This window comes from Panthera tigris, chromosome B2 (genome assembly GCF_018350195.1).
Source record: "Panthera tigris isolate Pti1 chromosome B2, P.tigris_Pti1_mat1.1, whole genome shotgun sequence".
Classification (NCBI taxonomy): Eukaryota; Metazoa; Chordata; class Mammalia; order Carnivora; family Felidae; genus Panthera; species Panthera tigris.
The window spans coordinates 92,747,516-92,768,654 of record NC_056664.1 but is presented as its reverse complement, the minus strand read 5'-3'; the positions used below and the strand labels follow the sequence as shown (position 1 = coordinate 92,768,654).

Sequence of the window (21,139 nt, the reverse complement as noted above, 5' to 3'; positions counted from 1 at the left end):
ACTGAAATGTATTAAGGCCTGGAACACAGTACTTTAGTCTACCTGGCCAAGGTGGTTTTACCTGTTAGTAATTTAATCTGCTGCTTTAATATCTCATTCTTCCTTTATACCAACCCTGCAAACCTACAGGTTTTAGAGTACATGGAACCCCCAATCAGTGTCATGTTCTTTTGCACAGTTCTGCATATCATAACCTTTGAAATGTGACCCAAATTACTATTGATTTGATGAGAGTATTCACACATGGTACTCAGCTTCTCCTAATACTGGCAGCCTGGTTTATATGGCATCAAGGGGAAGCTTGGGTTAGGCCAGATGCAGTGTCCACACAAACCAGGGAGTATCACTAAGAGGGAAGGAGCCAATAAAATCAATTGGCCAATCCCTCATATGTTGGGAACTCATGTGGGTGGCCTTAGACTCCTTTGGCAGTTGTGTTGGATGTTGTTTAAAACACACAGAATATGTTATTACTACATCTACCGAGTGACTATATTTCAAGGGCAACCTGGCTAGTTGGTAATATGTGGTCCCACCCAACTATTGAAGTAGTCACTCTTTCTATGCATCAAATCTGCTGTATCTGCTAAAGGGTCAGTTGTTAGGGCATATATCCAAGCTGGGCAGTGGCTTCTTAATTGTTAGAGGTGGTAAGTGCCTTATGAGCCATAATGTGAATGACAGTGAGGATTACCTCAGGCTCCTACAGGTGAACCCAAATGTCTCTCCACACATCCTAGCTCCACAAGGGCACACTCATGAATCATCAACTCTGCGGCTTCCCGTTGTCCAAACCACAGGGTTAGTCTCTTTAGACTAGCCCAACTGTCAGTGCAAAGGAGTAATAGCCAGGGCTCCTGAGCGATCACCAAACCTCACTGAGCTTAGCCTGTTGGGTGTTGTAGTTTATTTCTTCCTGAGAGGCTCCACCTGGAGAAGCCCTGGGTACCCTGCTAGGAGCTGTTGCTCTATGGAGGTATATTGGCTTTCTGCCCCATTCCAGAGTCGGGACCAAAATTCTAGGGGCACTCCTCTCTTCCATTGTCTTTGCCACAGTGTTCAACTCATACCTTCCAGAATCATGGATCCAGCTAATTTAAATGGTAGTCATGTTGGGAGATGCCCAGAGTTTTAATCTACTTTGCTGGTATTTGCCTTTCTCAAAGGTTACTTGCTGCTCTGCTTCTCAGTTCCACACATGTTCTTTCTGTACTACACAGCATGAGGGGCAGAGGCACCATACAGGGTGGGAAATAAAAGTCCTCTAAAAACCCCAAATTCCTACAAAGACTGGAATCTCCTTTACATCCTTATTGGTTGGATAGGTTTGGATCTTATCAAACATAGCTTCTGGGACAACATATATCTTAGCCAACCAAATGACTCCCAAAACCTTACAGTGGTGCTTGCGCCTTGAATTTTCAGTGGGTTTACCACCCATCTTTTTTCTTTGCATATGTTCCAGCAAAGCCTGCAGAATGTCCTGTAGTAGAGGCAGGTCTTCACCTGTTAATGCAATGGGTCCATTTTACTGATGCAGAGGAGAGCAGGGATAGATAGCAGACTACCTTCTCATGACATATGGTGGAGCTGTGCAAATAGCCTTGGAGAAACACTTGAACAGAATATTATTGTCCTTCCCACATGAAGGCAAATTGATCTTAGTTATCAGTATACTCTGCTTGTCAAAGACTTTTCCATGAATCTCCTTGAAGATGAAGGACTTCTGCCAGAATACTTTTTGCCAAAGCACCAGAGCCAAATAATAACGGTATGCAAATGACAAAGGACTTTAAAATGACCATGGTTAAAAATCTGATAAGAGTTTATTATAATGCAGTTGACAAGAGAATTAGGTCATATCTGTGACATACATTTTAAAATTATAACCGGTCTATCATTACATAATGATAGAGTATAATTATCATTATACCAGGACATATCAGTCTTTTAGGAATTTCACATATATACACCCTAAAGAAAGTTTAGCATCACTTCTTACTTGACAATGCTTCCCATGAAATTTAACATGTGCACAAAGTTACATAGTTGTAAGCAACTTAGCTCTTATAATAGAGAAGACTCTGTTTTTCTTTAGTCAATGATCTGATAAAGACAAAACACAGAATCTTTGTTTTACAGGCAGATTACATTAAAGATAAACATTTGTTTACAATTTCTTATCAAGAGCAGACCAAAAATATAAGAAAATGTACTTTTAACAGAGAGAAAACCAAATTCTAATTTTATATTGGTGTACTCTTAACATTACATTTTTTCTTTTTAGCTTAAATCCATTCCAATTTTAGCCTGACTATACATGAAATTCCTTTTTCAATATTCCTTTTCCACAAATTCTCTATAATTTTCATACCTCCTTAGTTTTTGTCCTTTTTTTCCCCCATCATTTTGTTTTGGGATGAAATTATTTTTTTTCTTTACCAATAAAAAACAAAACAAAACAAAAAACCAAACAGACATAAAAACAAAAATAAAACCCCCTCATACCTGTCATATCTTTCCTTATCCAAAAAAACCTCATATGTTCTATTTTTTAACCTTTTTTATATACACTCATTTGCTTTCACCTTTATTATTTGTAGTAGTTTTGTAAATAAAAAACCTTATCTTTTTTACAAATCAATTTTGGCAATGCCCCCTAGAGGTAGAAAAACATCATATACATACAACATACATGTATATATGGTAGGAAAAAAATAGGATAAAATAGGTAGAGATGAAAAGGATTAGGACCTGATGTCCCTGGGTGGGGAAAGACATATTTTGGAACAATACTGGGAATGTCTGACCATGGCAAACCCCCTCAGGTGACTCACCTCAGGTTTCTTTCAGGAATTTAACAAAAGACCTGACTAAAAATAAGTAGACCATAAATCCTATGACCCACAAGGAACTGGTATGGCCATAGACCACCCCTCATACAATGGAAATGAGCCAATCATGAAGGGACAGCCCGGCAACTAGAATTATCCAGCCAATAAGGATAAAACCTGAGAAGGATCGAGTGGGGAGGGTAAGAGTGGGGCAACTGGAACCTGATAAAACAAGGACCCTTGCCTATTGTAGGTGGGCATTCACTTTCAAATGTCCCCTCTTTGTAAAGAGAGCTTTCCTACTCTTCTTCCTTCCTAATCTTATATTCTTTTTGCCCATTTTGTGTCCACCTTTTAATTATTTGAAGTGGTGAGACAATGAATCCCAGGTATTGTGTTAAAAAGTCCTGCAACACATAGACATATATAAACATACTACTGACACAAACAGAAACCCCATAGCCTTCATTCCAAAACTTTAGCCATAAATCATGTACCAACTCACATGGTATTTGTGATCTTATGAAGGCTGTGCATTAGATTTTTGAGCAAGAGAACTTCTCTAACAGTCTTTTATTTAAGTTTATTTATTTATTTATTTATTTATTTATTTATTTATTTAGAGAGTATGTGTGTGTGTGTGTGAGCATGAGCAGGGGAGGGGCAGCGCAAGAGAGCCAGAGAGAGAATCCCAAACAGATTCTGCACCAGCACCCTGGAGCCTGATGCAGGGCTTGAGCCCACAAACCTTGAGATCATGACCTGAGTCAAAACCAAGAGTCAGTCACTTAACCAACTGAGCTACCCAGTTGCCCCTCCAATAGTCTGAATATTAAATAGCCTCCCTCCTTCCAGTGCTTTTTTCTTCTTGAATCTCTGTGGGCAATGTTTTGGTTATCTCCTGGGGTATATACATTTCAAAGACACGATAAGATTTACAACTTCAAGGGACAGAGAAAGAATGTATTTTCCCTTAAGTATTTTGGGATAATTGCTATTTAAAATTTTCCTTTTGTATTTGGGGTGAGACAACATGGGGTATTTCCGGTTTCTATCAATCACCATAACATCCTCCTCTTCATTCTCATTTTTCCAATGACTCCATCTTTTAGCATCCCAGTTAGGCTTTGTCACAAGTGCCCAGACCTTAATCTGTAGCAGTTTGTGCCATCCCAGTTTTCCTAAACAGCATGCTAAATTGTCCCAATTTATTACCTTGCTTTTCCAACTTGTCTGCCAGCCACAAAGCTAGGACCAGTTTGCAAACCAACAATTGCTGAGTCAGGCAGGAGACTAAAGTAATGAGCCTTGAGAACAAAGCATCCACAGGGGAAATCCCAAGGTAGCCACCAACGTCTGTGTGCGGGGGGGGGGGGGGGGGGGGGGGGGGGCGGATGGCTCTTATGTTAAATGCCAGTGGACTGTGTGTCGGTATGTGGACACTTGGAAAACACTGGCTGTTTTCATGTGCTGTGTTTTCACAGTGCACTGTGACAAAGAAAGGAAAGGAATTGTCACTACAGTGGACTGGCTCCTGCTGTCGGCAGTCACCTAGACATGGACGCCCAACTAGAAGCTAAAACTTGACTTAGAAAGTTGGAAGAAAAGCTGAAGTTAGAAAAAGGCGTGCAGTTGTCCATTATTCTGCTAGCTTTGTGGCTGGCAGACAAGTTGGAAGAGCAGGATAATAAATTGGGACAATTTAGCATGGTCCAGTATAGAAGTCAAGGAGAAGCCAAAGAAAGCATACCACTCCAGATTGATAGGGGACAGTTTTAATAAGCAAGGGTACTTTTGAAGCTTGTTTTGAGCAGCTGTAAAACTAGTGGATTTCTGTACCTACTTGCCAAATCTTAGAAGTTTATATAATGACCTTCATTGGGTTCAGTCACATACATTGTTCATATGGTCTTAATACCTCAGTTGTTTTCAAGGCTATGTCTTTGGGGTGGCTTCTAAGAACAGAGAAGGCAAATGGAGTGCATATTCCAAGGAGGAGTGGGAGGGAGTGGGAGGCTCCGATTGCTTAGGTTCAACTCGAAGGTCAACAACTAGTCATATCTTCTTCTTCTTCTTTTTTTAAAGTTTATTTATTTATTTGTTTTTGAGAGACCAGGGGAGGGGCAGAGAGAGGGAGAGAGTGAATCCTAAGCAGGCTTTGTGCTGACAGCGCAGAACATGACAGGGGCTTGAACTTACCAACCATGAGATCATGACCTGACCCAAAACCAAGGTTTGGGTGCTCAACTGACTGAGCCATCCAGGCACCCCATGCAATTCTACCTTGAAATTCATCAGATTGCTATTGCTGAAAGATTACAAGGTAACCTAGTTGTCAGACTTCTTGGTTTTGGGTACAGTTAGACCGTCCTACTAACATGGTTTCTGGTGACTTTTTTGGGGGTGACAGTGGGGTTCATGGGGTCCAGAGCCAACAACCAAGAAAGAATTCTTGAAGATGTCTTTGGTGCAAAAAGTGATTTTATTGAAGCATGAGGACAGGACGCATGGGCAGGAAGAGCTGCCCTGAGACCATGAGATGAGACTGGTTTTATACTGTGGAGTTGCAGGGAGGTAAAGTCCAGGGGAAGTTTCCAGTGAGATTTTCATATCCTAAACAGACTCACAGGATAGTGGAGGCCTAGCTATTGTCAGGCTAAGGTTGTTTTCCCTCTAGCAAAGCATTAGCATTAAGGTAGTAGGGAGTTCCAGGAGAAACTCTGCCAGCCTCAAGTATTTGCCAATGGGCTGCAGGAAATTGAGTTCTATCTGCCATTTCCTTCTGACTTTTTTTTTCCCACATCAGTTTCTACTTGATTATTCCACCTTTCTAGGGTTTGTGTGGGAAGAGGCTAAGACATGCCTGTATGTAACCCACACCAGGCTTCTATTACTTTATGGAACCTATATGAGTCCATTGAAACCAAAAAAGAATATAATACTCCTAATTCACTTAGTAATTGGTCTTTTCAACTTGGTCCCTGGATAACTTGTATGGGTGGGACCAGTGTATAAATTAACCCTGCCTTTCAACACTATACCTCTTCTACCTGTGTCTCCTTCAGGATCTAATCAACAAGAAAGTGTTTCAGGATATTAATAGGTTATATTCTACATAAAGTTAAAATATTTTATCAAGATACTCACCAGTGATTTAAAAATCAATCTGCATTCTAAGATCCTCTGTGTTACTGTGAATGTTTCCAAGGTGTGCCAGAGAAAGGCTGACAATTGCCTGTGTGTGTTGCATTCAGATTTGTGATTCTGCACTGTTACTTCTGAAATTTAGTTTTATCTTAAAAGTCAGTCTTGGAGATAAAGAGCTTAATGATGTATTATAAAGATCTTGGTTTAATAGAAAACGTGAGGTAAATTTTGCCTGTCAGATGAGCAACCTAAAATTCTAGCTACAAAGGGATTTCAGATTTTGAGTAATCTGTCTAGACAAGGGTAATTATAGAAAGTGACTGTTACTTCTCTAATGTTAAGTTTGAAATTTGATAACGAAAAATGAATATTATTTATTCAGATGCACTATTTCACGTAATATACTTCACCAAGAGGCATGGTTTCACATCCATTTATCAGACTGCCTTGTGAATATTTCCCTTTTATTTTTGCAGGATTTTCAAAACTTGTTATTGGATTTCTTTTTTTTTTATAGAAAGGAAATTTTAATGTGTTAAACATCATGTGCATTTTCTGTTGTTAATGAAGACATGATACATTCAGAAATGTATTAAAAAACAAAAAAGACAAAAAAACAAGACCAAAAAACTTCCTAGAAAGAGGCTTCACGAGAAAAAAATCAGCCCAAGTTCTATTCCTTTCACTCAGAAGTGTCTCTTAGCACAAATCAGCAACCACTCCACACACAAAAGCACTGCCATTTGTCTTTGCAAGCAGAACATAGAACACATGCCTTAGTTAACAGGTTACTTCAGTGCCCACCTGGTCCAGTTTAAAATATTTGTTTGGAGATCCAGTTTGTATGTCCTCCATAGGTACACTGAACAAGAAGCCATGTATTGTCCTATTATTTTGTAAATGGCAGCTCTCGTAGCTGAAGCAAACCATTAAGATTATAAAGAGCTCTCTCTTGAAAGAAATTCTCAGATGAAAATACATTAAGGAGAAACTCTGAAAGTTAAACAAGCCTAGTTTTTTTTTTCACTAAAATGGTGGGATCAAGGTAGAATGTCTATTCTGAAGAGCAGCTCCATTTGTCTCCCCACGAGAAAAGGCCAAATTTTTTAGGACTCATATAATTTAAAAACTAACCTAATAAAAAAATAAAATATACACCTTAAGATACTATAAAACTTGAAATAATGTCAGGGTTTATGGAATGGTAAATAGAGTTCTGTGTTTTTTTTTCTTTTTCAAAAAAGGAAACTATAATACAGTTTTAAGGTAAAAACAAAACAAAACAAAACAGAACTCTGAATATGGATAGCATTTCACAGACTCTATGCACACAACACCACACAAGAATGAGTTACATATCAGTGATTATCATGCAAGTAACTGGCTGGTGACTTAGATTTCCTGCAACAGAAGCCCTGGGTCAAAAATGTGTTAAAAGCTTGTAATGTCAAGGACAAAAAAAAAAAAAAAGATATGAGGGAAAAGGAAGAAAAGCCTGCCTGGGTCTGTTATAGACATGATATTCAACAGCATAAAAATAATGCCTTCCATAGAGCCCCCCAAATGGGGCAAAACCTATTTTCCACAACTTAACATGGGAAAAATAAATTCACTTGTAACTATAGCACTCCCATATTTGAATGATAAGTATGTTCAATCTGGCGCTATAAGTTAAGAAATTGTTGAGAATATATACGAGTAAAGCAAAATAAAAACAAAAGGCTAACCTTAAAAACTGGAAAACCCATCTGTTCTAAAGCCAAGTAGGTATAATCCTGATCATTACTATATATGACATAATCCACAGAAGGAAAGGAAGGCCCAGAAAAAAAAAATCTTCATTTTGTTCAGTACTTAGGTTTGATGTTATCCTAGGAAAAACAGTGACAATTCAATGAATGTGTCACACATACAACTGAAAATCCCCTTCTGGTTTCAAACACATTTAAACAATAATCTTCCTTGGCTAATTTTTCTCCTGTGCCAGACACAACTTCTTTGTACAGGACCAGTTCAAATACCTCCTCCCCTTCAAACACTAGATATGAACATTCAGGAACATTCTACAATGCCAAGTGCCTTAAGAAAGAGAAAGATTCTGAAGTTCTAGTGACATAAGTGATCTGAGGAAGCCAGGTTGTGATTAACACTGATGGGAGCCAATTAGGCAGCGGTGGTTTGTTTCTCCTCAGGTGTTTCCTCCAACAACTGCATGATCAGTTTGTGCAGGGGTTTGCAGATCTTTGAGTAACCCCCTCTTGTGAGATGCAGAAAATCAAATATGTCTTGGCAGGAGATGGCACCATCCAAGTGCACAAAGCCGCCATCTATATTCAGGAGCTGCACTTTGGCAGCTTTGGCAGGGTAACCTTGAGGAATTAGTTCACCTTGGCGTTCTTTTACCTCAAAGGGCTGGGCTTCTCACCTCAAGGTAACAAACACAATTACAATGATTTTAGCCTGTGGCTGCCTTGTGTTAGTAAAGTTCTACAATGGCCTTGATTCCACCTCCTACTTCTCCCGCTATATTTTCACGGTTGTTTGTTCCTACCCAAATGACAATGACTTTAGGTTTAATAATCTCCAGTTCTCAGGCTGCCTGAGTGGCTCAGTCGGTTAAGTGACTGACTCTTGATTTTGGCTCAGGTCATGATCTCATGGTTTGTGAGATTAAGCCCCCCATTGGGCTCTATGCTGATGGTGTGGAGCCTGGTTGGGATTCTCTCTCTTCCTCTCCCTTTCTCTCTCTCTTTCTCTTTCTCTGCCACTACAGCACATGCACACTGTCTCTCTCTCTCTCTCAAAATAAATGAACTTAAAAAATAATAATAAACTCCAGTTCTCCATTCTTTAGTCTCCATAAAACGTATTTTGTATCTCCCTCAGTTCCAAAATTCAGTGCATTAATTGGGGCAAAAAGCTCTCACCATATCTCCTATTGCTCCACCTTGGAGTCCCCCAGAAACAGTACATCCTGTTCTTTGTGTTTATGGTCTAGGACAAATCTGTTGTGCTGAGACATCATCTGTCATCTCCTTGAATATCGTCCACTGCATGTGCAATAGCTGCTGGGTTTGAGTATCCTTGGCTCATTCTATACTCAGGCAGAGGGTCCCTGTAGGTTCCAAGTGGCTGTGGCATGGCCTGGTGATATGTCTGTCACTCACTCAGTCCCTGTGCCATGTCCCTCGGCCCAGCACTGGCAGCAGCTCCTCCTGTTAATGGGATCCTTCCTCCCTCTCTCCCTTTCTCCTTCCTTCCCTTACTCCCTCCCCTTACTTCCCTCTCCTCTCTTCTCTCCTCTCTTCTCTCCTCTGTCTCTCCCACCCAATCTCTCTCTGTCTCTCTCTCTCTTTTTCTTTCTTTCTTAGCATGAAACTCAGGGGTAAATTTAGCAGTATTTTTAAAACATTTTTATTGTGGTAAAAAAACATAACAAGATCTATCTTCCTGACAAATTTTAGGTGTATAGTACATTATTGTTAACTATATGTACACTGTTGTACAGCAAATCTCTAGAACTGTTTTCATCTTGCATGACTGAAACTCTATACCCATAAACAGCAATACCCCATTTCTCCCTCCCCACAGACTTTGACAATTGCCATTCTACTTTTTGCTTCTGTGGGTTTGATTACTTTATATATCTCCTGCAAGTGGAATTGCACAGTGTTTGTCCTTCTGTAACTGGTTTATTTCACTTTGCATGACGTCCTCAAGGTCAATCCATATGGTAGCATATGACATGTTTTCCTTCTTTTTTTAAATCACTTTGGTGGCTGTCTGCAGTTCTGGTTCTCTGAAGCTGCCACAAATGGCCCAGTTCTCTTTTGTCCTCTGCCCTCGACAGACTTTTAGAGGACAATGGGTCCCTTTAGTGCTCTGAGTCAGGCAAGACAGATGCCAGTCACTTGGGAAGCCCCCCTGACAAGCCAGAATATTGGAAGGATGCTTTGCTCTTTTCTCCCCCCAACTCCCCAAGGGAGAGGATACCAAGTGGTACTGGCTTCTGTCTGCTGTACTGTGGGTCTCTGGAGCAGCAGCAAGCTGCCAGCTCTCTTTCATTTTCAGAGGCACCAGACATCTAGAGCTTGCCACCTTGTGCCAGCACTCCATATCAGGTGAGACAGAAAGCACAGCCTGGACAACCTCCTCCCTTGACACCCAGATCATTGGATGCACACTCTCTTTTCCTCTTTGGGGAGAAACTAGAAACTGGGAGCTGCGATTTTTCTTCTGTTAATTCCACACTGAACCAGGGAAGGGACCATGGTGAGTGAGTGTGTACTAGTCTAAACTTCGCCCTTGTTCTTATTGACCCTCAGCCTGGTGCTGTTTCCTGTCCAATCAGATTCAAGCAAGACAGATAACCTGCCCTTGGATGGCCTCATGAAAAGGCTTCACATTGGGGGTGTATTTCAGTCTTCTCTTTCCTTCACCAGGGGAGAAGCTGGGAACTGGGAGTTTTCTCCCAGTTGTGCTGCACTGATCTTATGGGCGTGCCTATGGAGCATTAGCAGCACACATTTTCCCGGCAACCTTGATGTGGCTGATTTCATGCTCTCCTGGGGTGTAGGAGCCTCTTAATTGTTCCGGATTTCTCAGAAAAGAAATTGGCACATGTACCATTGTTGAGTTGGTATCACCATGGGCAGAAGGAGAGAACAGACTTCCTATTCTACCATCTTTCTGATATTTCTACTTGTGTATTCTATAGAAAACTTAACTCCAAAACCAGGAGTTTCATACCAGGTACTTGAAATCTTTTCCTCCTCTAGGTGCTGTATAACTTTCAAATTTCAGTCACCAAATCCTATAGATTCTACATTCCTATTTTCCCTTAAATTCCTTCCCTTCTCTCTAGCTCAGTTGCTACCATAAAACTACAAACCATTCCCTGCCTGGATTTCTCTAATCACTTTCTGCATTTCATGCTGCACCAACCCTTCTAGATCACTGTCTACATTGTAGCCAGAGTGTTTTTTTTCTTTCAAAATAAATATCTGATTTTCATCTTCCTAATTAAGAGTTTTTACTGGGTCTCCATTGACTTTTAAATAAAATTCTAAGCTTTAAATTATTTATCTTAGTATGATCTTGGGCTGACCAGTGTAATCAATATACCATTTCTTAAGATTTCCCTTGAAAGAACTCTTCTTCCTTCTCCTCCAATTCTATGATTGTATGATGACTTACCATCATAGGACCCAACAACCCAACAACACTGGTATATTTCTCTGGTCAATGGGTGAGCCATTGACTGAAGCTGGGGCAATCTCAGTACTTCTTTAGGAATCTGGGTAAGAGATTGGCCTAGGTTGGTGGCCAAAGTTGTGGAACTTGATGTATAGGATAATAGCATAGCACTCATGTTTCCACTCCTACAGAAGAAGCTAGTCTGAAAAGTTCCAGCAAATATTCAGAGCAAAGTGAGTGGAATATGTAGAGACTGAGTCCTGTTGGCATTTGAAATAATTGTTCCTATTGTTCACATTACTTGGTAACATCTTTCAGCTGGTTTTCTGAGTTGATACATTCTCTTTTTCTTTAAGGTAATTCAAATTGGATTTTTTTAACCCTTAACAGATCTGATTAATATAAACGCCTAAATTAAAGGGTTTATTAACCTAAAGCAAGGTTCACAACATTAAAATTGTGAGAGAAGATTTAAAATAAACATCTAACACACCCACAGAAATTTAGTTCTTCTCCAAACAGAAGAAAATGGGCTAAAGACATTAAAAAGAAAATCCAATGAAATTTGTTGAGACTTCTATTTTAAAGGCAGTTAAAATTAACATGATTAGAAAGAAATTATCATGTATGAAACTGAGTGAAGAGAATGATTTAGAAGTGTTATAGGGACCCTCTCACACTTAAACCATAGCAAGTATGTCTTGTTAAAATTCCAGAATTCTGGTGAGCATTTGATTGCATTAATATAGTATTAGACCAAGAGGATACAAATAAGCTTTGTTATTTTCTCTCAGAATTCTGTGTAGTTTCTGAGGGTGTTCTATTACAAAGAATGAAGAAAAATTGTAAGTCAAAATACCACTCTTTTATTAAGCAGGTTGGTTCTTAGCTATTATGAGTCTTTCTAGTAAGCAGAATCTCTTCATTCCTTGGATCCAAATCCAGACTGTGGTACGTCTGACCCACCAATGCTATATAATATATAAGACTCAGTCACTGGCTGATAGCTTCATAAACACTCTACAGATTCTTTTATATCTTGTAAACTGCCCTGTCTCTGATTCATTGTCTATACTTCAACTTGAGAGATTTTTTAAAGAATATAAATCTTATTTGTAACACTGCCTTGCTAAAATGTAGTCAATGGATACTATTAGTCCTCAAGCTAAAATACAAACCACTAACAGAAATCACAACATTTCTACTTTCTGCTTGGCTATATTACTTTTTCTTTTTTTTTTTTTTTAATTTTTTTTCAATGTTTATTTTTTTTTTTTTAAGGGACAGAGAGAGACAGTGTGTGAGTAGGGAAGGGGAAGAGAGAGAGGGAGACACAGAATTCAAAGCAGGCTCCAGGTTCTGAGCTGTCAGCACAGAGCCCAACACGGGGCTCGAATCCAAGAACCATGAGATCATGACCTGGGCCGAAGTCAGACGCCCAACCGACTGAGCCATCCAGGTGCCCCTTGCTTGTCTATTACTTTCTTTAGGGAGCTTTTCTTAGCTCTTAGCACTGAGCTGGATACTGTCTCCCTTCATTGTAAGGCTATATCTCCAAACGAATTCTCTGTCATGATTTCCATATTCAACTATAATTTCCTAATAGTTCCCCAATAGAATAGAAATCTTTGAAACTTCAGATTTGGCTTTTTTCACTTTTATTTTCACCATTTGTTTAGAACAGTGTTTAAAACATATTTGATATACACACTCTTCTTTAATAAATAAAAGTTAGAAATATATCACATTTTTTAAAAATTAAAAAAAAAAAATAAGCAGGCTCCATGCCCAATATGGGGCTTGAACTCATGACTTTGAGATCAAGAGTCACATGCTCTACTGAGTCAGCCACACATGCCCACATTTTTAACTTAAATATGAAAAGCTTGGTTAGGCTACCAAATGATATATTCAAGTTGTCCTTTGCTTTTCAAGACTAAAGATATGTAGTGAATGTAACTCTCCTATATTGTCTAAGGAATTGATAGTCATCTGGCAAAAACTATCAGAACCAATCAGGGAGATTAAAATTCTCTGTGGATCTTGTCTCGAAATTCTAATCTCTTCTGAAGTGATGTAACTATTATATTGCCAGTGAATTAAAGAAAAGAGATCATTCTGTAATCTTAAGTTTACAGCCTAATGCATAATGTTTAATTTTTTACTTCCCTTAGGTGAGGGTGAAATAGTGTGACTGCATTTCATCTGAAATCTAAAATTAGCTCAAACCAACATGTTCTCTTTAAAAGGGTAAAAGGAAAATGATGTAATGTTTTGTATGTCATATTAAATTCTGCTAGTAGTCTTTGTAATGATATATCTTGTGATTTTGTGTTTGAACTTTTACAAAGGAAATGGAGCATCGAATGGGCTATATCCAGTTAATTTTGTTAATCAAATGAGCAAAAAGAGCTTACACCTAAGAGAACATATATATTATTCATATTTTACTATAAAATATAATAAAACTCTCAAAAATATGCATTTTTTTTGGTGAGTTGACACTAACTTGATTTTCTGCTATGATGTTGTACCTGAAATAATAAATGCAAAGAAATATGAATCACAAGATAATTCAACTGTTTACACTCAGTTTGGGAAACATATCTATTCATGATACTAATTTGTCCAATGAAATGAAATATGGATCTACTGGTAAATAGAATTTTTTTTAAATAAAAATATAGAACCCAAGTCAATTAACACTAGAAGTTTTGAATTTTTCTTTACTCATTCAATTTGAATCAAATTAAGAATAATATGGTCTTTAATTTCATTCTGCAATTTGATGTAAGAAGTACCAAAATTCCACAATTATAACTTACTTGGCCATTTTTGATTGTCAAAAATTAATTTGTTGATTGTTGATCAATAAAAAATGATTTATTACTGTAATCATGTATGCAATATGAAATATAGAGAGTGGAATTTTTGAGAAAATTCTGTCCTTAGGTAGCTAATATTTCTTAATATCTTTGGGGGTTAGGTGAGTTGATTAATGGATTTTCCTGAGTAATTTCTGCCATGAAATGTTTTAAAATGCATTTTATTTTATTTTTGGTAGGTGGATATGAAGGGGAAAATGTACTAAAAGAGCTTGAAGTATGATAAAGGCACAGGGTACAAAACAATGAATGAGAGCAACTCTGAGTAGCAGAGTTCATTTTATTCCAAATTATCCCTTCAGTTATTTTTTAATTATGTTTTTTAATTAACCAGATTTCAAGTGTTTACTTGGGACAGCTTCAGATTCATATATGGTTTAGGAAACTATATAGGGAAACTACCCTTGTATGCTTTGTCCAGTTTCCCCCAGTGGTGACATTTTGCCAGACTATACTACAATGTCACGGATAGAATATGGACATATATACAGGTCCTTGAATTTTTATAAAAGCCTGAAATATAATTATTTTATTTGATAATTTTTTCCCTTTCATATAGTTTCCTGATAAAGGATGAACATTAAAACTGAATATAGTGTTTATAAAAATCAGTGTGATTGATAACTTGGAATCATTTCATTTGTTTAAATAGTATTCTGTGTATTACTAAGTACACACCAACCACAAAAAGCAAAAACTTTCTCTTTCTCTCCCTCTCTTTCTTTCTATAAATGGTAGATGTAGTTATAGATGTGGTTAGTTTCTAATGCCGCGTAATAATATTCGAAATCAAGAGTTGAGGAGGATAGCAGGATCTGTCATCCATGCTCCAGACGGCATGCAGCAGACAGTGCGGTGTTGAAGATACATAGGAAAATCCACTGCACCTGCCTGCCAGACACCAATTACAGTCCCAGTGTGGATACGCCCCAAATACTCCATTTGATAATTGTGATAATTGAGCTATTTCTGGGGTGCGTGGATGGCACAGTTGGTCGAGCATCCCACCCTTGGTTTTGGCTCAGGTCATGATCCCAGGGTCATGGATTGATCACCATGTCCAGCTCCACGTTGAATGTGGAGCCTGCTTAAGATTCTCTCTCTATCCCTCTGCCCCTCTGCTCTCTCTCTCTATTTTTTTTTCTACTGAGCTATGAGCTATTTCTTCACACTTAAGATGATCATTTTGGACTATGAGAACCCAGCAAGCATCTCACAGTCATCTTGGTCTTTGTAAGTTGGAAACTGTTTTACTCTTCTCAGGAGCTCTCCTTGATTAATAGTGTGGTACCAGTCTTCTTTCTGGTTTAAGTATTTTTATTGATTTATTTTGTTTTTCTCTTTTCTAAGTTCATATGTGTATATTTATATATGACATTGTTGTCTAGTACAATAATTATATAATCATTCTAATGATAGTTTTGATATGGTAATTTGTGGCATGTGTGTTTTCTTTCATAATGAATTACTACTCTTCAGAACTATTCCTTTTTTTTTTTTAATTAAGTTTATTAAGTTTATTTATTTTCAGAGAGACAGAGACAGCATGAATGGGGAAGGGGCAGAGAGAGAGGAAGAGAGGGAATCCCAAGGAGGCTCCATGCTGCCAGCACAGAGCCTAATGTGGGGCTTGAACTCACGAACTGTGAGATCATGACCTGAGCCAAAATCAAGAGTCAGACGCTTAACTGACTGAGCCACCCAGGCACCCAACTCTGTCAGAACTATTCTTTTTTTTTTTTTAATGTTTATTTATTTTTGAGACAGAGAGAGACAGAGCATGAACGGGGGAGGGTCAGACAGAGAGGGAGACACAGAATCTGAAGCAGGCTCCAGGCTCTGAGCTGTCAGCACAGAGCCCGACGTGGGGCTCGAACTCACGGACGGTGAGATCATGACCTGAGCGAAGTCGGATGCTTAACCGACTGAGCCACCCAGGCGCCCCTGTCAGAACTATTCTTGATCAAAGGGTCCAAAAAATAAATGTTCAGTATATTTCTTGCAACAACTTTGCCAATGGATTTGGATAACTTCTCCAGTAGACTTTCCACATGACTCTAATATTTAATTAATATTTAACTTTATTGTTGTCTAGGACATATTTGTGTCATTATGGCCCTCATGGTCTCCTCAGTTAGGTAAAAAAGAAGCCAGTAACATGGCACATGGCTTTTGAAGAGTAATCAGTCCTTAAACGTTACTCATCTTTGAGCAACATTGTCACTATTGGACATAGAGCAGCTACAAGAACTAGCATCCTCTCAAGATTTGCTGCAATTTATTATGAGAAATAGGAAAAAGGCCTCATGTATAATTATAGGCTTACATTTTTCAAGGATAGAGTTGAATCCATGAAAACTATCAAAACATGTTTTCTGCTTCATTTCTTTTGCATAAAATGATACCAAGTCATAAACTGTTTCATACATATTTTGGGGATAACACTAAGTTATAATGTTATATTAACAATCTTTAAGTATTTCTAAGAGAGTAGAAAATTAGGATATCTTAGGTTCAATATTAGGGATTTTTTTGTTCTAATATCTAGGCTCTAAGACATTCCTGAAAGATGGAAAACAGGTAGATTGGATAATAGAAGGAAGCCACAGACCAAAATGTGGAATGATGCTTTGCTAACTCTTATTGCTCAGTCCTCAGCATTGAGAGTGGGTACCTCCAGGACACCTAATTCCTCCCAACACCACCAACAGGATGGTGGGATGGGAGTACCTTAGGACAATCAACCGGCCCAGTGTTTCTCCCCGCATCGTACCTTGGGCCACACAGAGGCAACTGTTCTCTGCCTCCAGGAGTGAATATGACTTTGAAAATTTAGCTACAAACATAAGGCAGAACCCATGATAACTGTAAATGTCTTGAAACATTGCTACCCTCAGACCCAGCAGGTACAGTAACCATCCAACAAATGATAAATACAAAGGTGAACACACAGCATAGAATCAATAAATACTTACAGAAATATAGTACTGCAGAAGCATGGAAAGCTGAACACTAAACTGAAAGAAGAGGGAACCATAGTTGATGAAGCACAGAAAAAATTCAGAATAAATATTGTCTGTGTGTACCATAATACACATGAGACTGTATTATCATGACAAAAAATAAAGCAACACAGATAATGTAAATGTAGATTTGCTTATAAATAAACAAGCATATGAAAGAGCTCAGAATACGAGCCAAAAACTAAACAGGAACGAGGAGGAATGAATTACGTATTGGCATGATTAAACTGAAGAATGTTTCCAGAATGCAGAATATGTTTCATAGTACAGAGGGAAGAAGCCTAAAGAGTGGGAACAGAATTCTTAAATTGGTCTAATGAAACTGAAAAAGAGTGTGAGGATAACACGCATATACGTGTGCACATGCAGACGCAAACACAATGACATAGTGAAATTTCAAGACACTAAAAATATGGAGAAAACCCAAAAAGCATTCTTTAGAAGAAATGTCAGTCCCTTCACACACACACCAAAGAACAGGAATCACCATAACCTCTAATCTAACATTTTTGACAATATCATCTTGGAAGAGGTAATAGAACATGATACGAAATTTCTATTTGCTATGTAGGATGCTATACTTAATCAAATTATATCTACTGTGTAGGAAAAATAGTAGGAAATATATAGTAGGAAATATATCTAATCCTAATCCTAATCCTAAATAGTAGGAAATATATCTACTGTGTAGGAAAAATATGACAGTTTGTGTATGGATGGACTCTGAAAATTTGTTATGCATGGAACCTCTGAAATAACACCTAGAGGGTGTGTATACTGGAGGGAAAGACAATATGATTCTATGAGGAATAATTGGAAATCAATTATTTGCAAAATATTAATACATTTATGAGTATAGAATATTTAGAAATCTTAAAATATAGTAGTAAGGAGCATGGGTATTGAGCCAAACTGATTATTGGAAGCCTAGCTTTGCTACTAATTAGCTGTATGACCTTGCACAAATTTCTTAACTTCTCTCTGACTCAGTGTCTTTATTTGTAAAATGGAAGAAATAATTATATTCACCTCATGAGAGTATTGTGAGTAGTAAATAAATGAGCCCTTGAAAAGTGCTGAGAATAATGCCTGGCAAATTATGAGCACTAAATAAATGTTAATTATGGTTATTACTAATGTAGAACTAATAATTTGAACTAAAATTTCAGGCATTATAAAATAAGGTTGATTTGGGACAAAGAGAATAAGTTTAATAACATTTTTTTTGATATAATAGGTGACATGGATGCTGCTTGAATTTCATCATTGCTAGAAATATATCTATTTATGAGTGTTTTAAAAATGTTAGTCAAAGTTAGTTTCTGTTTTTTTTTTTTTCCCAACCAAAATCTTGGTGCAGTTTTCTCCTTGTCTGTCTCCAGAATAATCCTTCCCTTTATTGCCTATTTCTGCATCAACTGTTTCTAAAATTTACTTGGGGAAAATAAGTGACTTCCTGGAAAGTATATCACATTTGTGTGTGTATTCGTGTGGGGAAAAATTGTATTCTTTTTGGAAAGTTAATTTAGTATTGATTTCTTTTCTGAGTCACTATTCAGTTTATTAAAATAAAATGATACTAAGGGAAATGTGATATATTTATATTTTCATGAGAAAATATGATTTTAAAAGACCAAGACAACTAGAATTTTACTTTATAAGTCTTTAAAAATTTATTTTCCTCTAAGCTAACATGTGAAATCCCTAGCATAGTACATACATTCCTTTTTTTTACCATTACCTAATTTCCTAGCATCCACTACTGTCACTCTGTTGTAAACTTCAGTAAGAAATTATCTTAACCTGCTATGTCCTCTTGCCTTTGTGCCTTTGCTCAAGACACTTATTCTGTATAAAAAGCCCACTCCCTTCTAAACAAAAATAAAAATTGTGTTTGTATGTGCATATATGTATATATACCCATATATGGGCAGTTATAGAAAGTTAAACTTGCATGAATGAAGGAACTCAATTGCCATCTTCCCTAGGAACATTTACTAAATTCCTTGCTATCAGGAGTCTGAAATAAATGTATGGACTTTTGTGGTGAGATGAGGGAAGGGATCAGGATTTATAAATCGGGCATCATGTACCCTCAAACTAGTTAACCTGTTCCTAGGCTCTGTGTTTGAGCTCAAGGCTTTACTGACCACATCTGGAGTGTTGTGTATATAGACAGTCTTTTAGATGCTGGACAGCATACCAGAAGACTAGTTTCCATCCACACATTATTCTCATTCTCCCTTTATTCATTTTAGTCCTTTAGTTTTTTTCTCTTTTCTTACCTGCTAAGGATCTATTTGGTCTTCTAGGTGAGAGACTTCATCTAAAAGTTGACATTTGCCTAGTTTGCCCTGGGGACTGGAGAATATTTATGGACTCAAGTATGGGTTACCACTATGGCCATTCTCTCCTTTTCAAGTTTCAGTTTCCTTTTATTTTCCAGCCTCTTAAAAGTGATCTAACATTGAAAGAGTTAATCTCTTCCAGTAGGCCTATTTAGGGCTGTTTGAGACCTGTATTCCCTCTGCATGTATAAGACTAGGTGCTTCAGATTTTTTACAAAAGGTCTTCCTTGTTCCTGATTTTGAGTTCTCTTATAAATTCCTTTTTGATTAGCTTACAGTTGAGATATACTGCTTTAATTGTTTCTCTCTTCCTCATTTACAGGTTTCACCCATGTAAGAATTTGCTTTGAAACTGGGCAGTAACTTTTTTGTGTTTTCTTCTTTAGTTATTTTTTCTACCTGCAGTTACTGATTTGCTTCATTTTCTCTTTTCATTTTTCCTTTAGTTTATACTTATTTTCCATTCAACTTAATTTTATTATGTATTAAAGTTCTGGATTTTATTTCAGTGCGTTGGTGTTACTTGTTAAAAATATGTATCCAATCTGTTATATTGGCTGGGAAGCCTGTTTAGTATATTTTTAATGTTTCTATAACAGCTCTTCCTTTCTAACATAATCAAAGGAAAAAGAGTAGACCTTAACATCCTCCTATAAGCTAAAAAGGCAAAACAATCTGCCTTTTCAACACTCTACACCAATGGTTTCTGTGGAAATTTGGAGGGGAGAAGAGCTCTCTACCAACTGCCTCTGAGATTGCACACATCTTTAGAGAACCACGGGGATCCTGCCACAGCTGTTCTACAGTCTGAATGGCAGTTGAGAAAGAATTTTCTATGACTTCCAGCTATGGCAGAGGAAGATCAATCCCAGGATTGAGTGGTACGAGGGTGCGTCAGGAGGAGCACCATGCTATCCAGCTTTCTCTCTTAGGCTCTTCCTGTCCGAGCTACATTTCCAAGACACAAAGCATGCAGCCCCTGCATCATGCTACAGGCAAAACAGAATTCTCTGAGACAGCAAACATGTCAGAGAGGTTTAGGTTTATCAGAATAAACACTCACATGGAAGAACTGATTTAGGAAGTGATACCTACTTAATGCAAAAATTTTTGGTGGATCGTTCTTCTTAATAAAAATAAAAGGCAGACTCATAAGAGAAGCCCATAACTGCAAAGCTATCGCATCAATTAAAACTGGAAACACTGGCTGACTCATGAAGTGATTATTTTATGCTGGCGGTGGATCGGAAGCAGTCGTATGCATTTCAAACATTTGTCATGCTCTTCAGTTATTATGCTGTCAATGTACTCAGCACATTATAAACAAATAGGTGACAGGAAAGCAATTAGAAATTTAGTGTATATTATTCTGTACTGTGCTTTGTTTTCATTTTTTTATTTGTTTATATGGTAAAATAAGTGCATAGCCTCTCGAATGCCGATCTACTCCATAAATGATGTGACTAGTCCATTTTTCTTTGAGGTAGTACAACTGTTATTGGTGTTTTCATTTTAGTACATATTTTTCAGTCACTTTGACTTGTGCACTGATGGATGTGTCTCTGGGTGAGCACCCACCTTCCCTTAATCATTGGCAGGGCAAATGGCGATGGGAGACTTGACATCAGTGTCTTAAAGAAAAGAGTACTCTTTATGGGAAAAGTAGACAGAGAGAAGAATTTTTTTTTTTTCAAAGTGTCAAAGCT

General features: G+C 37.7%; 1 long non-coding RNA gene and 1 pseudogene across 1 annotated transcript in view; both read right to left on the bottom strand.

The window, feature by feature from the left end:
* Window positions 1-1,166: 1,166 nt before the first annotated feature.
* LOC122238418 overlaps window positions 1,167-21,139 on the bottom strand; it is a 99,522-nt gene continuing 79,549 nt past the window's right edge. The window contains exon 5 of the long non-coding RNA XR_006217336.1: window positions 1,167-1,506. This is a non-coding gene — a long non-coding RNA (uncharacterized LOC122238418). The remainder of the gene's footprint in view (window positions 1,507-21,139) is intronic.
* LOC122238417 lies at window positions 8,145-9,074 on the bottom strand (annotated as a pseudogene).